We start from the raw sequence: 18,482 nt of genomic DNA, 5'->3' as shown, positions 1-18,482 counted from the left end.
ACTGGTTGAAGTCCTCAAAAAATAAAGGCTGACATCACCGCCGTTCGTGGTGGGGGAGAGGCTCGCAGAATCCTGGCATTTACCCCGGTACATCTTTACATCTAGCCACAGTCCGCATCAAAGCGAAGTTCTTCAACATTTCGCTGATTTGCGCCCAAAATACCTTCTATGAGCACTTGGAGCGCACCTATAAGAGCCATGAAACATCCCATAATGGGCTGAGAGTGACCGACTTCGAGGGGACCTAACATATGGTAAAAAAATATTATTAATTTTAGAGAAAGGAAAATATATAATGACTAACATTTTTGCTCTTATGAATAGCAGCGCTGTCCTCCTGAAAGATAACATCCTCGCCAATCAATCGGCTGCCTTCATGTATGCTGACTTCTTTCATCAAATTAAGATACACTTAAGCATTAACGCTTCGTTCAAGTAATACTATATTGCCTACCTCTTCGACAGAGTGCAGCTCTATATTATGACACCCCTATTGTATTCTTTAAGTGTAGTAAATCATTGATTCGTCCGTCCAAAGAACTTTTTACCAAAAATTACTTGCTTTCAAGACATGGACTGCATCAAACTTCTTCCGTTTTGCGAATATAACCTTGTTTATATGAGGAATTTTCTGTGGTACCCTATCGCAGATATCCCCTTCGTGTAAGCGTCTACGAATTGTAGGAAAATACGATGAACTTTTCCTTCCGCCACCAGCAGATGCCTAATTGTTTGGTTGAAACCGAAATAGTCATACAGAACAATACACATCATTAAATAGTGCCTTCCGCAACTTCAATTTTAAGTCATGAGCAATTCAAAATTGGTTCCAGATATCGATCTCAGTTTTCCATGTGGGTTGCCTTAGAAATTTCTGACTTTGGCGTCTTTTAGTGTTGGTGGATAGTGCGAAAGATATATTTCGACAAACAGTTGAAGTAAAATGTTAGCAATAATAAGGCTTTCACAACCTTCATGTGCCAAAAGGAGTGTTTCACATAAAGTAAACACAGGTGATATTATCAAAACTGTATCGGTCAAGTATCAAATATATACACAAAACCCCAGCGCAAACCCTGAATAAGTAAGACCCACAATAGATTCCACGTCCGACATGTAAATAAATACAAATGAAGAAAAATTATGCACCGTTATTATTGAAGGCTAAAGTAATGACTACAGAACAATGTATAGCTAACAAGTAAGGAAGGGCTAAGTTCGGGTGTCACCGAACATTTTATACTCTCGCATGATAAAGTGATAATCGAGATTTCATTATACGTCATTTACATATTTTTCAAATACCGTATTTTTGTAAAGTTTTATTCCGCTATCATCATTGGTTCCTAATGTACTATATATTATACAGAGAAGGCATCAGATGGAATTCAAAATAGCTTTATATTGGAAGAAGGCGTGGTTGTAAACCGATTTCACCCATATTTCGTACATGTCATCAGGGTGTTAAGAAAATATTATATACCGAATTTCATTGAAATCGGTCTAGTAGCTCCTGAGATATGGTTCTTGGTCCATAAGTGGGCGGCGCCACGCCCATTTTCAATTTTTAAAAAAAGCCTGGGTGCAGCTTCCTTCTGCCACTTCTTCCGTAAAATTTAGTGTTTCTGACGTTTTTTGTTAGTCGGATAACGCACTTTTAGTGATTTTCAACATAACCTTTGTATGGGAGGTGGGCGTGGTTATTATCCGATTTCTTCCATTTTTGAACTGTATATGGAAATACCTGAAGAAAACGACTCGGTAAAGTTTGGTTGACATAGCCATAGTAGTTTCCGAGATATGTACAAAAAACTTAGTAGGGGGCGGGGCCACGCCCACTTTTCCAAAACAATTGCGTCCAAATATGCCCCTCCCTAATGCGATCCTTTGTGCCAAATTCCACTTTAATATCTTTATTTATGGCTTAGTGATGGCACTTTATAGGTTTTCGGTTTCCGCCATTTTGTGGGCGTGGCAGTGGGCCGATTTTGCCCATCTTCGAACTTAACCGTCTTATGGAGCAAAGGAATACGTGTACCAAGTTTCATCATGATATCTCAATTTTTACAAGTTACAGCTTGCACGGACGGACGGACAGACGGACAGACAGACATCCGGATTTCACCTCTACTCGTCACCCTGATCATTGGTATATATAACCCTATATCTGACTCTTTTAGTTTTAGGACTTACAAACAACCGTTATGTGAACAAAACTATAATACTCTCGTTAGCAACATTGTTAGTATAAAAATAATCCTGTTAGGATTTGAATAATTAAACATAGACCTAATGTTAGCAAAAATTAGTAAGATTATTTAGTTTAAATTTCGTTTGAAAATCCATTCGTCGAAATATTTATTTTCTAGGTTGGTATGACTGTCCGTGACTTCTGTGCTAAATGTCATATCAAAATAACCATTAGTCTTTAGTAGCTTGTCTTTTTGAAGTACATTATTCTAAGTTCTATTAATTTTTGTGCGCGGAATCAAATTTCTGGTGCCGAAAAGCTCAGAATATTGGAAAGACCTTCGGTGTTTGTCAGGAGCAAGGGTTTTTGAAAGGCGGTTAAGAACGCGTTGACGACGAACCACGTCTAGGACGGCCATCAACATCTACCGATGATCAACGCGTCAATAAAATAATGGAATTGGTGGTTGAGAATCGACGATTAACAGTCAGAAATCTTACTGGCAACTTTGGAATATCGGAAGGATCAGTGAAAACCAGTTTTAAGCAACATTGGGCTTAAGAAAAGTGAAAGCTCGATTGGTGCCAAACTCACTAATTTGTTTGAAAAACAGCGTGACCAGGATGTAATGAAACATATTATTACTGGCGAAGAGTCTTGGATCTATATATACAGGCGTTCGGACGAATATCGTTGCAAAGGTGAGTCGAAACATTAAACGTGAATTGCTACGCGCATTGAAAGCTATTCCGGAAATTAAATTTAAGGATTAAAAAAACCTTGCCCAGTGGTTTGTAGCCAAGGAGAAATAAATTCAGAATTTTAAACAAAGTTTTACTATTTTTTGCTCATAGGAGAATATAAATTTTAATTCGATAAAGCTAACCATCAGACCGTTCTACATACCAAGATGATTACAAGAAATTCGTGCAGTTTATTCCCACACAACATTATTGAACAAATACAACAATTTAGAAAAGCAATAAAGTTTCTTTCATATAGATAACCAAATATCCTGAATATGTTTGAGATGGTGCGTAGTTTCTCGCCGTAATTTTTCTGATTTCCTCCATCGAGAACCTGATTTGTTTCTGCCAGACTTAAAGTAAATACGAGGGCTGCTATATATATTCTGGCCTAGGGCAACACTAAGTGTTGCCAGGTGCAATCTGACATTTCCATTGGAAAGTTTGACATTGTTTAGCATAACATCACTCAGAACGTTTTGGCATTTAATCGTGAATTGTTTTATTTACAGGGAATTAAAAAATTCAACTCGGCCAAAAAATGGAATAACCTCGTGAACATTTTCGTGCGATCATTTTTCACAACTTTCGACGTGGATTATCACGACAAGAGTGCATCGATGAACTAAAATCTTTGTATGGCTATGAAGCACCATCCTATAGCACTGTGAAAAACTGGTACAACGAATTCAATCGTGGCCGACGCTCGCTCAAAGACGAATTCCGTGAAGGTCATCCAAAAACAGCCGTTGTGCCAGAAAACATCGATGCCATACGTGAACTGATAATGCAAGACCGTCATGTAACATACCTTCAGATAGAGGCATGCCTATGCATTTCTCCCACCAGCATACATTCGATATTGCATGAACACTTGGCCGTAAAAAAGGTTGTTCTCGTTGGATCCCGCACAATTTGACAATCGCTCAAAAAAAGGCTCGTGTGGATTGGTGTAAAGAAATGCTGAAAAAATACGATCGCGGTGCTTCAACAGACGTTCATAAGAGAATCATGGATCTATGCGTATGAGCCCGAAACAAAACAACAATCGACAAAAAAAAAACTCGTTTTGAAAAAATGCAGCCGAGTCGAGCAAGAATGCGTTTAATACTCAAAGTATCTACCAAAATCATTCGAACGGACTCGCGAGAGTTCTCTTGCCATTTTCCTAACACTTGCCTAATGATTTTCAAGCACAATATCCTTCACTTTTTTAGTATCTTCATCAGGTGAAGAGGTTGAAGGCCGTCCAGAACGAGACATGTTTTCAATAATCTATCTCCCGTCTTTGAAGGCTTTGTACCACTCCTAGGCTTGTGTTTTTGATAGTGCTCATCAAACTTTTATTCGAAATACAAAATTTGAGATATATTCTTTGTTCGATACTTTTATCCATTGCAAAAAGCGCAAAACCCTACTGAGGTGTTCCGAATTAAGCACCTGCTGTAAACCAACTGGTTGTCGCGCTCATAATTGATATAGCAATTAAGAATACTCCTGCTTACTTAGGAAAGTACATTTTATTTTAAAATATCATTACAACTGGAGAATTTAATTACAATATACGGGTGCTTTTTGTCACGATGTACACTTGATAATAAGACCATCAAAAATTTGGTATTCAAGCCAAAATAAATGTCCTGTAAGATAAACTTTGCGAAAGGCAAGTAGTTCAGTAGCGGATTCTAATTCGAAGCTGGCCGTAGAATGAAAGATGACATTTCACATTCAACTGGTTTCCACTCCGATGTGAGCGGCGCCGATAATATCTTCGAGTGCTATATGTAAAATGGCAAAAAGCGCTAAAGTTGGTGTAGTCCGTAATATAGCGGTTAGACCTTTATTAGCTGTGTGAAGGTTAGGTTGCTCGGTAAAAATTTCTCTTAGCTTTATTCTCCGCGTGGATGTAGACTGGGTAATGGGTGTCGCTGCTTACAATGTTATGGTTGCAATTTTGCTCTGGCTGAGTCACGATATTACGAGTACAAGCAGGCGAAACCTAACCAATTCATCCCCTTATGGCGGACTGCTTTATATGGAATCTTACAAGGAGGTGAATGGGTAAATACAACTGGCATTCCTAATAAGTTACTTGACGATAGTTATAAAACGCTTGGGGTAGGCATTCCCGAATTTAAAAACTCAACTTGGATGTCGACAGTGGACAAAAGCGGACAGTGATATCATTCCAAACGTCGGTGAAGCGAGGCTGCAACCTCCGGCAGGTACAGCAATTTCTCCAGCGCATGGGTGCCGCAGTCGAAAAAGACTCGGAGCAAGAAAATGATGTGACGTAAACAGGTGATTCCAACTCAGGCAATAAGAGAGAACACCGGAAGAAGCCAAGCAGAGAGGGATTGAAGGCATAGGCACGGTACAAGGCGGCGGTCGGTATGAGTAACCGAGGGCAAGTCCAACCTGAAGAAAGAAGAGGTAAAACGGTTGACTTGGACCAGGGAAGGTGAAAAACGACCGAGGACACTTCGCTGCTCGCAAGTGGTGCAATGTCTCAGATCCATCGTTTGTAAATTGAGGAGGATATTAAGCGTGCGATGGAGAGCGAATCGAAGGCATTAAAATCCTGAATTGTAACGATGACTTGTCTCCAACATGGCTAGGAGAAGTATTCAGAACGCTTCCAAACCTACGGAAGAATGCAAAACTGGATGGTGGACCGGAGCAATATTCCACATTGCCCAAGGTCATAGTAATTATATATCGCGTGGTGAATCCGGAATATGCGCCACGGCTACTAAACTACAGAATCCCGAAGGACTAGCGAATTAAATGAAGAAAGAGACCAAACCCGTCGACGGCACCAATAATACTTGGAGAAAAGTGAAGTGGAGAAAGATCTCAGCGCAGAGAGAGATCATGGCGACTTCATTTGTTCTACAGGAGGTGGAGAAAGAACCCATTCAGCATGCTGATTATCCAAAACCGACAGCTGAAGGTCTTTCAAGTGAATCTCCATAATGGTAAGATCCCTCTGCCGATCTTCTTCTGAACTTATTGATGGGCGGGGATGTCATAGCCTTTAGTTTTCCACAGATAACCTGATGGTTGTGACAGTGAATGGTGTTTAGGATGAGCATTTACACTTTGCACGCTGCCACACGATTGCGAGGCACCAATGGCAGGTCTTCAAAGGCTGGTGGCTACATGCACTAGAAGGAAGCAGGAGTTGATGGCGGTTAGATCGAAAGCAAAATTCAGAAACGAGTTAAGAAGAAATCTCAGAAACACAGGCAGATACTGTTATGCGAAAGACATAGACCTTGCGTGTATACATAACTAAATGAAGAGCTTGAAGAGGGCGTGACTTTATGCACGAATACTTTTAATACCGCTTTTCAGTACGCTTGCTCTACGCTGCGACTCAAGCACAAAACGAAGCCACCTTACGTTATAAAAATCTCTCACGGGGTACAGAACAAAACGAAAATCCTTGAGGAACAGTAGCATCTTTAAATAGACCAATGACTGTGAGGACTCAGTAGAAGAAGTACTCAGTGGCTGTAAGGACGCAGTAGGTCCTAGCTATGAAAATAATAGTTCTGCAATCTTTCCCGAATACATCTTTACGGAGAGTGCCACACTAATGAAAAGAGACTAAGGTAGTTTTCATACCGAATGTCAGTAGAAACAACGCTACCCAACCTACTTGAAAGAGTTTGGGCCTATTAGCTTAACCCCCTTCCTTCTAAAAAAGTGACGATGGACATTTCTAGAGCGTGCAACAACGTTTCTACAGAATCTATTCTGAATTGCTCGAGGCTTGCCGCAGAACGTTTGACCTCTGGACAATAGTGGTAAATAAAGTGTTAAGGAAGGTAGACGGCAATGCCCAAAGATAGTAGCATATGCAGACGACATTACCATCTTAATATCGGAAGGGTGTCTAAACATCATTCGTAGTATTATGACCACTACTCTCAACACAGTCCATAATTTGTCTAAGTTGAATCCAGAGAAAACGAATCTCTTTATGTTCACTGGAAAATACGAAATCCTTCGATAAATGGGGCAAAACTCTCTTTTTCTGTAGGACCACAAGAGTGAAAAAGGCCAGCAGTGCATTATATAAGTACATGTAAGCAGATGCTCGGTACGCCATCTATTTTAAGCGCAATTCTGTTCTACGGTGCAGTAGTGTGGTGGACACACGTACGTTACTCTACCTACCGGAAGTCACCTATAGATCTCTACGCGGAAAACTGCGATGCAAAGTCGGCGGGGCGACTACTGGCTGCGGAATAATTTCCATAAAATACCTTCGGGCATAGCTCGGTGGGCAATGACGGTATGGTAAACCCTGACTATGGTACATGCTACCACTTTTAAATTGGGAAATAAGATTCAGAGTATCCATATATAGAAAAATATGATTGGCGTAAAGGTATGTTAGTTGTGCGCAAAAAGAAAACATTTATACCCATGGCTCAAAACCGGTGTATGGAGTTGGAGATATACTGTCCAGAGTTAGGCATAAGACAACCAGCATCAGTAGACCACTTCACAGTTCATATCTAAGACAGCTGACAGCTAAGAGGAATCACGGCAGTAAACTCGGTTAGCATATCGGCCAGAAGTGTTTTCGGAAGCAGGACAGCAGTGGAGAGTGTCGCCCGGAACAAGCGACTTTACTTCCTTTGGGTGCAAGGTTTCAAAGCCATCGATGACAATGAGGTAGTGGACGAAATTGCCAACAGTGGTGTACGGCTGCCAACTAATAACGTGACCACCATTGATAAACCTATACAATGCTTTTACGACGTTCTAGACAAGACCATGGAAATTAGGTTAAAATACTATGGAATGATTTATCGGAATGCAAAACTGCAAAAGTCACGTGCAAAGCGATAGTTAAGAAATACACAAAGTACCTACTACTCTTAGTAAAAAAGACTTTAGAAACATGTTTGGAATAATACCTCACAGTTTGGTGGTTGCAGACGCCTGCATAATGGTCAAATCGAGATAACTGCAGGAAATGTCAAGGGCAGAATAAAAGGGAACTTGTCTCGCACTATGAAGACAATGCTTAAAACATTTAGAGGCCCTACGATTTCGCGTCAAACGCTGGCATTCTGAAGGATGACTATTTCTCATGTACTACGTAACGGCACTCCAATGATCCAAATTGGCATCGCTAATGACCAAAACTGGCCGATAGTATATAGTTGACAATGAGGGATATATGGAGAATTCTATAGGAATACTTAAACAAAATTTGGGTAAAATTCTTTCATAAAATTAAATTACGCTTCAATACGATCTATATTTTGCACTGCGCCAAATCCATTTCATTTCACTTTTCTTTTGCAAAGATCTTATGAAATTTGGTGCTGCCAGGCAGAAAGGAACGACTAATTTCACTTTTAAGATTATGCTCGTACTTTCGTTTGTGGCAGTAAATGCAAAGTATAACTTCTGAAACAAGAGGCTAACCAGCTGAGCAATAAACTTTGAATGTCTGTCTATTGGCATCAGCATTTGCCCGCTTTATTATGACGCCCCTAACATTGCCAATCAATTTTATTGCCGTTTTATGAGGCAGACAAACGGACGAACGGACGAGTGAGCAGTGCAAACCATTGGCCGACAAACGTCAGGCAACCGTGGCGGATGACCAACAAATTTACAAATCGTGTTTACATTCACACACACAATCAAACATACAGTTGTGTGAACATGTGTAGACCATGGCGCCCAGCTGATGTGAACCAGCTTTGTTGCTTTTTACATCACTTTTGTTGTTGCTGATTCATTCATTGCTCGTTTTACTGCTACTGCTGATGCCGCTCGCTTTATTAGCGTTGTTGTTGTTGTCGTAATTTTCATTTTATTGTTTCCATTTGCACATAAAAATGGAGTTTTACATTCGTTAGTTACTTAGCACGGTTGGTCCATACTGCCCGTGAGCTGCCGCAGCGTCGGCCGATTGGTGGGCTGCTGTGCCTTTAAAATGCTGCGGCCGATTCTGCTGCGGTTTATTGTGGTCAGCAACTTGTTGCGCCGAGTATGAGTAGTTCTTGATTTCTTATTTGCGCGTTCTCCCATCGCTACATTGTTGTTGTTGTTGCCGCAGTCGTTGTGCATTAACAGTTGTCACGACCGGTTAGACGCTTGACAGCGCACATTTTATGGCTCAAGTATGCGCGACAAAAGCGTACAAACAACCGTCATCGCATGCAAATTTTTCCACATCACAACAACAATGCAACAACAACATGTGTATGTTTAAAAATAGCAAGAGCACTTAATTGTTGGCTAACAGACTGTGTGGCGGTCGGCTGTTTGAAGATGGTGGGGATGTGAGGAAAATACTCAGTCTGCGCACCTGAGCTCACGATTGCACATACATATGTACATATGTATGTTAATATCTATACTCGCTCGAATGAGTGCTTATGTATGCATGTGTGTATATGTGCATGCCCTCTAGGGAAGTCCTTCGTGCATAGGAAAAGTTTAATATTTCGTTGCGTGAAAGCTTTGTTACATTTTCTGTATAGTATTGGAAATTGAAAGCTGTCAAGAGTAGGTAAATAATTATGAAACTTAAAAAGCCTAAGTTGAAATTACAATTTTTACACTGAATAGCGATGTGTCGTTCTTTGCTAAAGCAACTTGTAATGACAGAAGAAGATTAAATAAGTGCATCTTGGTCTCTCTTATACCTTAAGTAAGGTATATTAAGTTTCCCCCGAAGTTTATAAACCAAGAAGGAAACGTCGGAGACCATTATATGAAGGGTGTCCCAACATTAACGCAATATTGTAAATAAATAGAAAGCACAGTTTTTGTTCTTTCGATTGTAATATTTTTGGCGGATAGAGTTATTTAGTGAATAACATATTGGGAAAATGACTTCAACGTCTGTCCATACACATATGCACTCGTTTTTTTTAATTTTTACATGACCCTGTGATTTCAAATAAGACCATAAAAACAAATTTAAATCACACGATTTGATGTGTACGACATGTGGCACCGTCTCTTTGAAACCACTTATTGGCCACGTGAATATCATCCCATTTCGACAAAACGAACTGGGTTATCACGGCGCGATATCGAGCACCAGTAACAGTCACTGCTTGATCAGCCTCTTTTTAAAAAAAGTGTGGTTCAGTTATGCCTCCAGCCTGAAATCCACACCAAACAGTGACACGTTGTGGTAGCATTTGCTTTTCGACAATCACATGTAGGTTCTCAGAACTCCAAAAACGGCAACTTTGGCAATTAACAAACCCACCACATAAATGGCGGCAAATTTAAATCTTGCATTAATTATAAACAAGTAAGGAAGGGCTAAGTTCGGGTGTCTCCGAACATTTTATACTCTCGCATGATAAAGTGATAATCGAGATTTCATTATCCGTCATTTACATAGTTTTCAAATGCCGTATTTGTGTAGAGTTTTATTCCGCTATCATCTTTGGTTCCTAATGTACATATAATTATACAGAGAAGGTATCAGATGGAATTCAAAATAGCGTTATATTGGAAGAAGGCGTGGTTGTGAACCGATTTCACCCATATTTCGTACATATCATCAGGGTGTTAAGAAAATATTATATACCGAATTTCATTGAAATCGGTCTAGTAGCTCCTGAGATATGGTTTTTGGTCCATAAGTGGGCGGCGCCACGCCCATTTTCAATTTAAAAAAAAGGCTGGATGCAGCTTCCTTCTGCCACTTCTTCCGTAAAATTTAGTGTTTCTGACGTTTTTTGTTAGTCGGTTAACGCACGTTTAGTGATTTTCAACATAACCTTTGTATGGGAGGTGGGCGTGGTTATTATCCGATTTCTTCCATTTTTGAACTGTATATGGAAATGCCTGAAGAAAACGACTCTATAGAGTTTGGTTGACATAGCTATAGTAGTTTCCGAGATATGTACAAAAAAATTAGTAGGGGGCGGGGCCACGTCCACTTTTTCAAAAAAATTACGTCCAAATATGCGATTACGTCCTTCCTAATGCGATCCTTTGTGTCAAATTTCACTTTAATATCTTTATTTATGGCTTAGTTATGACACTTTATAGGTTTTCGGTTTCCGCCATTATGTGGGCGTGGCAGTAGGCCGATTATGCCCATCTTCAAACTTAACCTTCTTATGGAGCCACAAAATACGTGTACCAAGTTTCATCATGATATCTCAATATTTACTCAAGTTACAGCTTGCGGAAAGACGGACGGACGGACAGACAGACATCCGGATTTCAACTCTACTCGTCACCCTGAGCACTTTGGTATATATAACCCTATATCTGACTCTTTTAGTTTTAGGACTTACAAACAACCGTTATGTGAACACAACTATAATACTCTCCTTAGCAACTTTGTTGCGAGAGTATAAAAAGATCAGCGCGACGAGCTGAGCCGATTTAGCCATATCCGTATGTGTAAAAGATATTATTTTTAATGTGGTAAACATGAAAACGGTGTTTTATTCATACTGAACTGTTTGTTCCAATACGCAGAAGAGTTAGGTTTAACCGTATAGAGTTATACTTACATGTTTTCAGAGAGAGAGAGAGAAAAAAAGAAAAAGAGAACTACGGAAATTATTGGAGAATTTGCCTCAGTACGTAAAATAATTCAGGCTTTGCATTGCTTATTTTGCTGAAACGTGGTGGTATTAGGGTTATTTCGAACTATATCATTCCAATATACAATGCTGAAAATGGCAAGCAAACGAAAAAAATCCGAACTAAATTGGTGTAAGTGTCTAAAAATTATCCTGATAAAAAATAAAATTTCTAACTAAAACCTTTTATCACGACTATTATTTATATTTCTTTATGCGGATACTGTTATGAATGAGTTGAGAGAATTAACTGCTCTCAGTTGGCTGTCAGCGCAGTGCTAAACACAAAACTACTGACCTTGAAATTTGCACTCAATGTTGATGACTATATCATCACAATATCGTTGGCGGTATTGAATATTGGGGTATATTATGAATATGGAAATGCTACTTATTCAGAACTAAAGCTCTCGGTGCATCAATAGCGATTATGAATAAATACTTATGTAGAATTCTCCTCCTTGCACCATTCTAACATCTTCACACCGTTCGCCACACTTACGGAGTATGGCCACTGTATGTAGAGTTTTCAAAAAATCGTTTTTCGCTTTAACTATGCTTTATAGTCATAAAAATATGTATCGAGCTGATTTGTAGTGAGGAACATTTTTTCAAATGCCTTTATACTTATATAGTAAACCCACCTCCGGTTCTGCTAAAAACATATATGAAACTTTAAACTCCTTTTTCTCTAAAGTACTTTTTTTCAATTGGCAAGACAAATAACTTTGACAATTTTTATCCGGTCGAATTAAAATGTTGTGATTATCTTTAAAATTTGCATAGAAGCGGATGTTACACGTCTCGCCGCGGCGCGTTTGAAGAAAAAAATTATCAAAAAAACATTGCACGATTTGTTAATACAATCAACAAAATTAACCGACAAAGATCATTTTTATCAGCTTCAGATTCATACTTGTTAAGCTTTTCATTAGTTCAGGAAAAAAATCATAATATTACGAAAAAAATATCGGATCTACACACGGTTTTATATCCGTTGCAGTGACCAGAACGTATTATATAAAGTATTCACTGCTGAAAATGTTCTCCACAGGGGAACTGGTATTCCAGAAATTGGGACTTCATTATCGCACTCGTTTACGAATTATTCATATATATGTTTGCGCTGAGGTTCAATACTGTTGCGTTGTTGAATTCAAATTGGCACTTCAGTTGTAGAGGATATCTCCCACATGCACATCACCCACCCACCTACACACACATATGTATGGCATAATATTGTATGTGCGAATATTATAACTTGGCACACACACAGCTTGCACCAGACTGGAGGCTCAATAAACAAGCTTTATTGCATGTGCTTGTGCCTTAACGCCGATTTCACTTTTATCGCGGTTGCAACCAAAAATATACAGATAGATATGAAAATGTATATATAAATGTACATACATAACTATACATCTCTTGCTGCACCTCTGCGCATGCGTGCGTGTATTTCATTCTACAGCGCTGCGCATTAATGCGAAAGTGTCATCATCACAATCAGTGTTACAAATCTCTACTGATTTGGGTGCAGCAAAACTGTCAATGTGAGCCAATCAGACTGCATTTAGTTGTTGTTTTTCATATTTTTACAGCATTTTTGAGTTTAGCGCTGTAAAACGCCCACAATAATTTAATATGAATGGTTTACGGGGTGCAGAGAGTGTCAGTAATCATGGTGAAATAGTTTTTTGAGATAAGATATCTACTGTGTAATTTCTGAGATTTTTTAATAGATGAGTTTGGATTATACTTAGTCCTGCCGTATACTGCTATGTATTTTAAACTAGAGCTCGCACAGATCCATCATCTTCAATACTCTAGAAGTACACTGGTTGGCAAACTTCCACATTAAATTAAAAAGTTGAAATTTTCAATATTTAATCCAAAACATCTTGGGCATTCCGATCGGCATTATAAAACTAAAATATAATTTAAACATAATTTGAAGTGAGAAATTTGCAACGCTGGATTTGATGACTCTGCTCGAATTAAAGATTTTTTGAGAGACTCTCTAAATTTCTGTGTGGTATTCGATTAGCTTTGTTCCCCAACTCTGACTACTATCTTTAGTCCAATGGATTCAAATCTGGACTTCCAGACGGCCAATCATCTGGAGCTATTAATCCAGAAATTGTGCTTTTAAGTCACTGCTGTGTGGTTTTTGCCTTGTGTACAGGAGCAGAATCATACTGGAGGATCTATTAATCTCCATCGAAGTTAGTATTGCTTAACTGCTTTACGACGCCTTCAAGAACATTTTGCAGCAACACTTTTCCTTAAATTTCAACTCCTTTTTCACAAAAGTAAAGATTTGTAATGCCTTAACAAGAGACTCCCCACCAAATCATTACAGCAGCTGGATGGTTTCGACGTCCAACCTTTGGAATACAGTTTTCGGCATCTTTAAAAGTTTTTGTTCAGATTTGGTCAATATATTTATAAAAAAAACTTTCTCAACAGTGAATACTTTTTCGTCAGTAAATATTGGCCGCGTGCCACTGAAGAAGCTACTTGCCTAATTTGTTTAAAGGGTGTTTTCAGAAAATGACCATTTCCGCCGGTAGGCTTTCATGTGTCTTGATTGATCTACTCATCATATCCATTTCCTTTTATATAATTTTGTTATTCCTTTAAAGTCGTGATGGCCATGTGGCCTTCTTCGATTCAGCTTTTATATCCTCAATTGAGTCAAAACGGTGTCCTTGGAGTGGTCATGTGAATTTGCGGAGTGAATTTGTGTAGCCAGAAGTTACACGAAGGTAAATCAGGCAAATGCGGTGGTTGCGGCACGATATTAATTGAAAATATGAATAATCAATGCAGTATGAGATGGTGCATTATCGCACTTCTTTGTTCAATAAATTCAGACATAGTAAAATTCGAAGAATTCACTTTTAGAGCCTCACAAAACGACGCGTATCGCAAATACTAATTAATATTTTGACGTGAAATTTAGCATTGATGTCAATACAATATTACCAACTTACAGAAAAAACAATTTACCGATTCGACCTTTCAATTTGATCACAGTAGTATATCACATAATCAGGAAAGACATTGCATACATATTCGTATCTTTCATAGATGCATTTCTTATAGCAACTATAAGTATAAATTATTCTGAAAACCTAACCAACGGTATGCTTTTAAGATAAAATTTTGTTGGTTTTTCTAGCCATGTTGTTTGATATAAACGATTTTCAAGACGACTTAAGAACACTTAGCAAAAAAAATGTTTTTTATTAAGATCATTATCTTCATCTACTCTTCCGATTTGAACAATATATATTGTATTATTATCTGGGGCAATAATCCATGACATGACGCGATTTTCCTATATTTCCTATATATCGGTTCAAACAAGAGCTCCCCAACGAAAAAAGACGTGTGCAAATTTACAGATCGGTATCTCAAAAACTCAGGGACTTGTTCGTGTATATATAACCAGACATGGCTAAATCGGAGTCCAAGGAAGACGACGACATGGACTTCAGTCTCTTTGACTAAACAACTGAGTTTTGATCAGTTTACAGGCGAAGGAAAAACGATATACAATAATAGAAACCACTCATATTGAAACAAAATTTGAGTTTTGGTTATAAAATGGTTATATATTGGTTATATCTAACAGTGGAAGCCGAAATTTTGTGCTACATATATGTATGTAGTAAGAGTGAATCGTAAACAATTTCGATTTTTTTGATGATACGCTGTTTTGCATTTTAGTTGACGACATACTTTATAAGGATTCGGGCGTTATGAATGTTTATGTTGATGATGTTAGCCAGAAAATTAACAGTTCTGAAATATACGGATCCTGAAATTTGCACTCAATGTGGACTACTACAAGTATACTTTCATTATGTCATTGACAGTGTTGAATCTTCGGTTGTGTTACTTAAATTTAACTCTATAGCGATCGACGAACTAATGCCTTATATATTTTCACATGCACTGTTCAATTCGTCGAGCTTCTTGCGCAAGCAAACTGACATTCTACTGTTTTCTCCGCCACCACAACGACCGCCACACTTACTAAATATCAGGTTAAGCGTAATACAATCGATTATTATCTGCATGCACTTTCGGGGTACGCTTTCAGGTGTTTTCTCACGTTTGTTCCTGTGCGCTGGCTTTTGTGCGCGTCTGCATTCACCTCCGATATTTGTTCACTTCGATCGTTCCGCCGCTCCCCCGTGTATTTTTCAGCGAAAAGATTATTTTTCGAGTTCAAAATCTTTCATTATTTACCCCAATAAGCGTAAGTGTGCGCCGGCGATGTGGGGCGAAACCTGTTTCGAAACGCTGCACAGCGGCATGCCAAGCAGGTAGAATTCATTATTATGCGAAGCAATGATCGTCGCGCTGATCGTCAGTGATTTTACGTCCGCACGCTGAAAGCGGAGAAAGAAGATGCTTCAACAATTGCATTTCGTTAGCATTTTGGTTGAAACGCACACACATACACACTTATAACGAACATACATATGTACATATGTATGTATGTATATTTGTGTGTCGGACAAAATGCGATGGCACGACGAAGGATGCTGAAAAGGAAGGGACTAAAAGTGTCGATGGAAATCGTACATAAATCAGCGACTTTACACATTTTTCCCCCGAAGCCAGCACTGCACGGCCATAGGCGGGTACGGTCGCAATAACTCAGCAAACTCGAACAGGTAGATTTTCCGTTAGGTCGTCTCTGTTGTCTTTACGGGATTTTTTGTTTGGTATAACTATAAGTATCGAGGCAAACAGTGCCAGCATTTCTTAGAGATATACGAAACTGAAAAGATGAGCCCACCACTATTTCTAAGCCGAAGGTTACCCGTGTATGTGTGTGTGCTATACAAGTTATATTGGATAGGCATAGAAACACTCAGTTCCAATCGAAAGGCAGTTGAGAGTATTATTACTACATAGTTGCTGTAGAAGAAAGGATCCTTTGCTCGTATAATATACCCATGTACCAACTTTGCACAACAACAATACATGTCAGATTATAGCATTCGCAACAGCAACAATAGCCGCAACCATGTGCACGTTAATAATATGGCAACGAGAACAAAAGGTTTACTCAGCACCGGAGCTGCGTTGGCTTGGCTGGCGCGGCAACTTTGTATGTGTTTCTTGGAAATAAGGTACAAGCAATGACGAAGACAGTCTGGAGTTGCTGCTCCGACAATACACCGTGGTTAGTACATGTATGTACGCATGTGTGACTGCATTTAAGAGATACAGCAATAGTGCTTAGCAGACCACCACCGCCGACTCATACTAACACACGCTTCCTTTCTCGTGCTGATCGGACTGCGGCAGTGCCGTGCACAGTGACGTTGACGGGAGTGTCTGAGGTTGAGGTACCTGCTGTATAATTGCTAACGGGGCGCATCAACTCTGTTCGTATGTCCATCTATTGTTTGGCATTCACTAAATTGCTTTCTATACAGTACTCGTTTGTGATTGTTATTAGGCTTTTAGTCTCTGGTTTAAAAATTCGCTTACATAGGTACTTATTTTCATAAAATTTGAGAAATTTGTCAGGAGATCTTATTAGAACAAGGTCTGATCAAAACTCAATATTTTCTCTTCAAAAAGTTTATCAATATAAAGATATTCTATTAGGCAAGTGCTTTCAGATCACATTTAAATAAAATTTAAATAATATCTTTATTTTTTTTATTATATTTTTATGACTTAACAACTAAGTATATTATTACCCAAATCCTAACTCATGTTGCTTCAGAAACTTTTTAAAACGAGAAATTGTGTTACAATTTATAAATAATATTACATTCACAGGTCTTTTTAATATATTATATAACTTCATTTCAAAAATTTTAAAGTTTATTTGGAATACGATTTAAAAGTTCCTGCATTACTGCTCATTCTCATATACAAGGTCTGTCGCAAAAGAAACAGGACTGTTAAAAAAACAGCAAAATATTAATATTTTTCAAAAGTTATATTTTTTTATTCAAAGTAGTTTCCTTGTGCTTCGATACAGCGTTTAGCCCGGCCAATTAGCATTTCAAATTAGTGTTTAAGGTCATTTTTCGGAATGCTCTTGAGAATATCGGTCGTCGCCTTTTGGATAGCTGAAATGTCCTGAAACCAGTGTCCTTTCATGGGCAAATGAAGTTTTCCAAATAGGTAAAAATCACAGGGTGCCAGATCAGGTGAGTAGGGTGAGTGATTAATGGTTAATATGGAGTTTTTTGTCAAAAAATCAGTGACAAGCGTCGGCCGATGACACGGCGCATTATCGTGCAACAGGCGCCAGGACCCTGCCTCACGGAAAAAGCCGAATATCTCGAGAAGTATTATTGATAGCTATTTTGACCTCGACCTTTTTTATAGAAAATAAAATTTCCTACAAATTTGTCATTTAAATTTTTTCTATAGCTCCTGTCATTTACGAGATATATACAAAATAATGCGAAATTCTTGGAAAAATCGGGTTTAGAACCCCGTACTACCTCGACGGTGTGAGTTACGACTTTCTTGCACTAGGCACTTTTGTAGAGTGAACAATTCTGAGAAATATGCGTCTCAAGTCAAAGCGATGCCATAAAATACCTCTGATCTGTAGGAGTTTAAAGATAAAAACTCACGATTGCAGTGTATTTTCTATGGAAAATTTTTACAGGCCTTGGTCCAGTTCTTAATGTTAATATTAAGAGCTAAAATTTTCAGGGATTTTTTTTAGGGTATTTCCAAGGAAATTTCGTGACGGGTCTGAAAAAAAATTAATAGTTCAATAAAAAAAACACCCTAATACATATATATCTATGTATCTCGATTATTCAAACGAAATTTATATAATCTTTTCTACTTTCTTTAATAATATCATTTGAGTATTTTTTGATTCTTCTTAGATTTTTTATTGGTAGGTCCGTTTAAAAAATTATGATTGAATTAACAAAAATTGATTTTAAA

Source organism: Bactrocera neohumeralis, chromosome 4 (genome assembly GCF_024586455.1).
Source record: "Bactrocera neohumeralis isolate Rockhampton chromosome 4, APGP_CSIRO_Bneo_wtdbg2-racon-allhic-juicebox.fasta_v2, whole genome shotgun sequence".
In the NCBI taxonomy this organism is placed as follows: Eukaryota; Metazoa; Arthropoda; class Insecta; order Diptera; family Tephritidae; genus Bactrocera; species Bactrocera neohumeralis.
The sequence above is the reverse complement of the archived record's forward strand: the minus strand, read 5'-3'. Positions refer to the sequence as shown.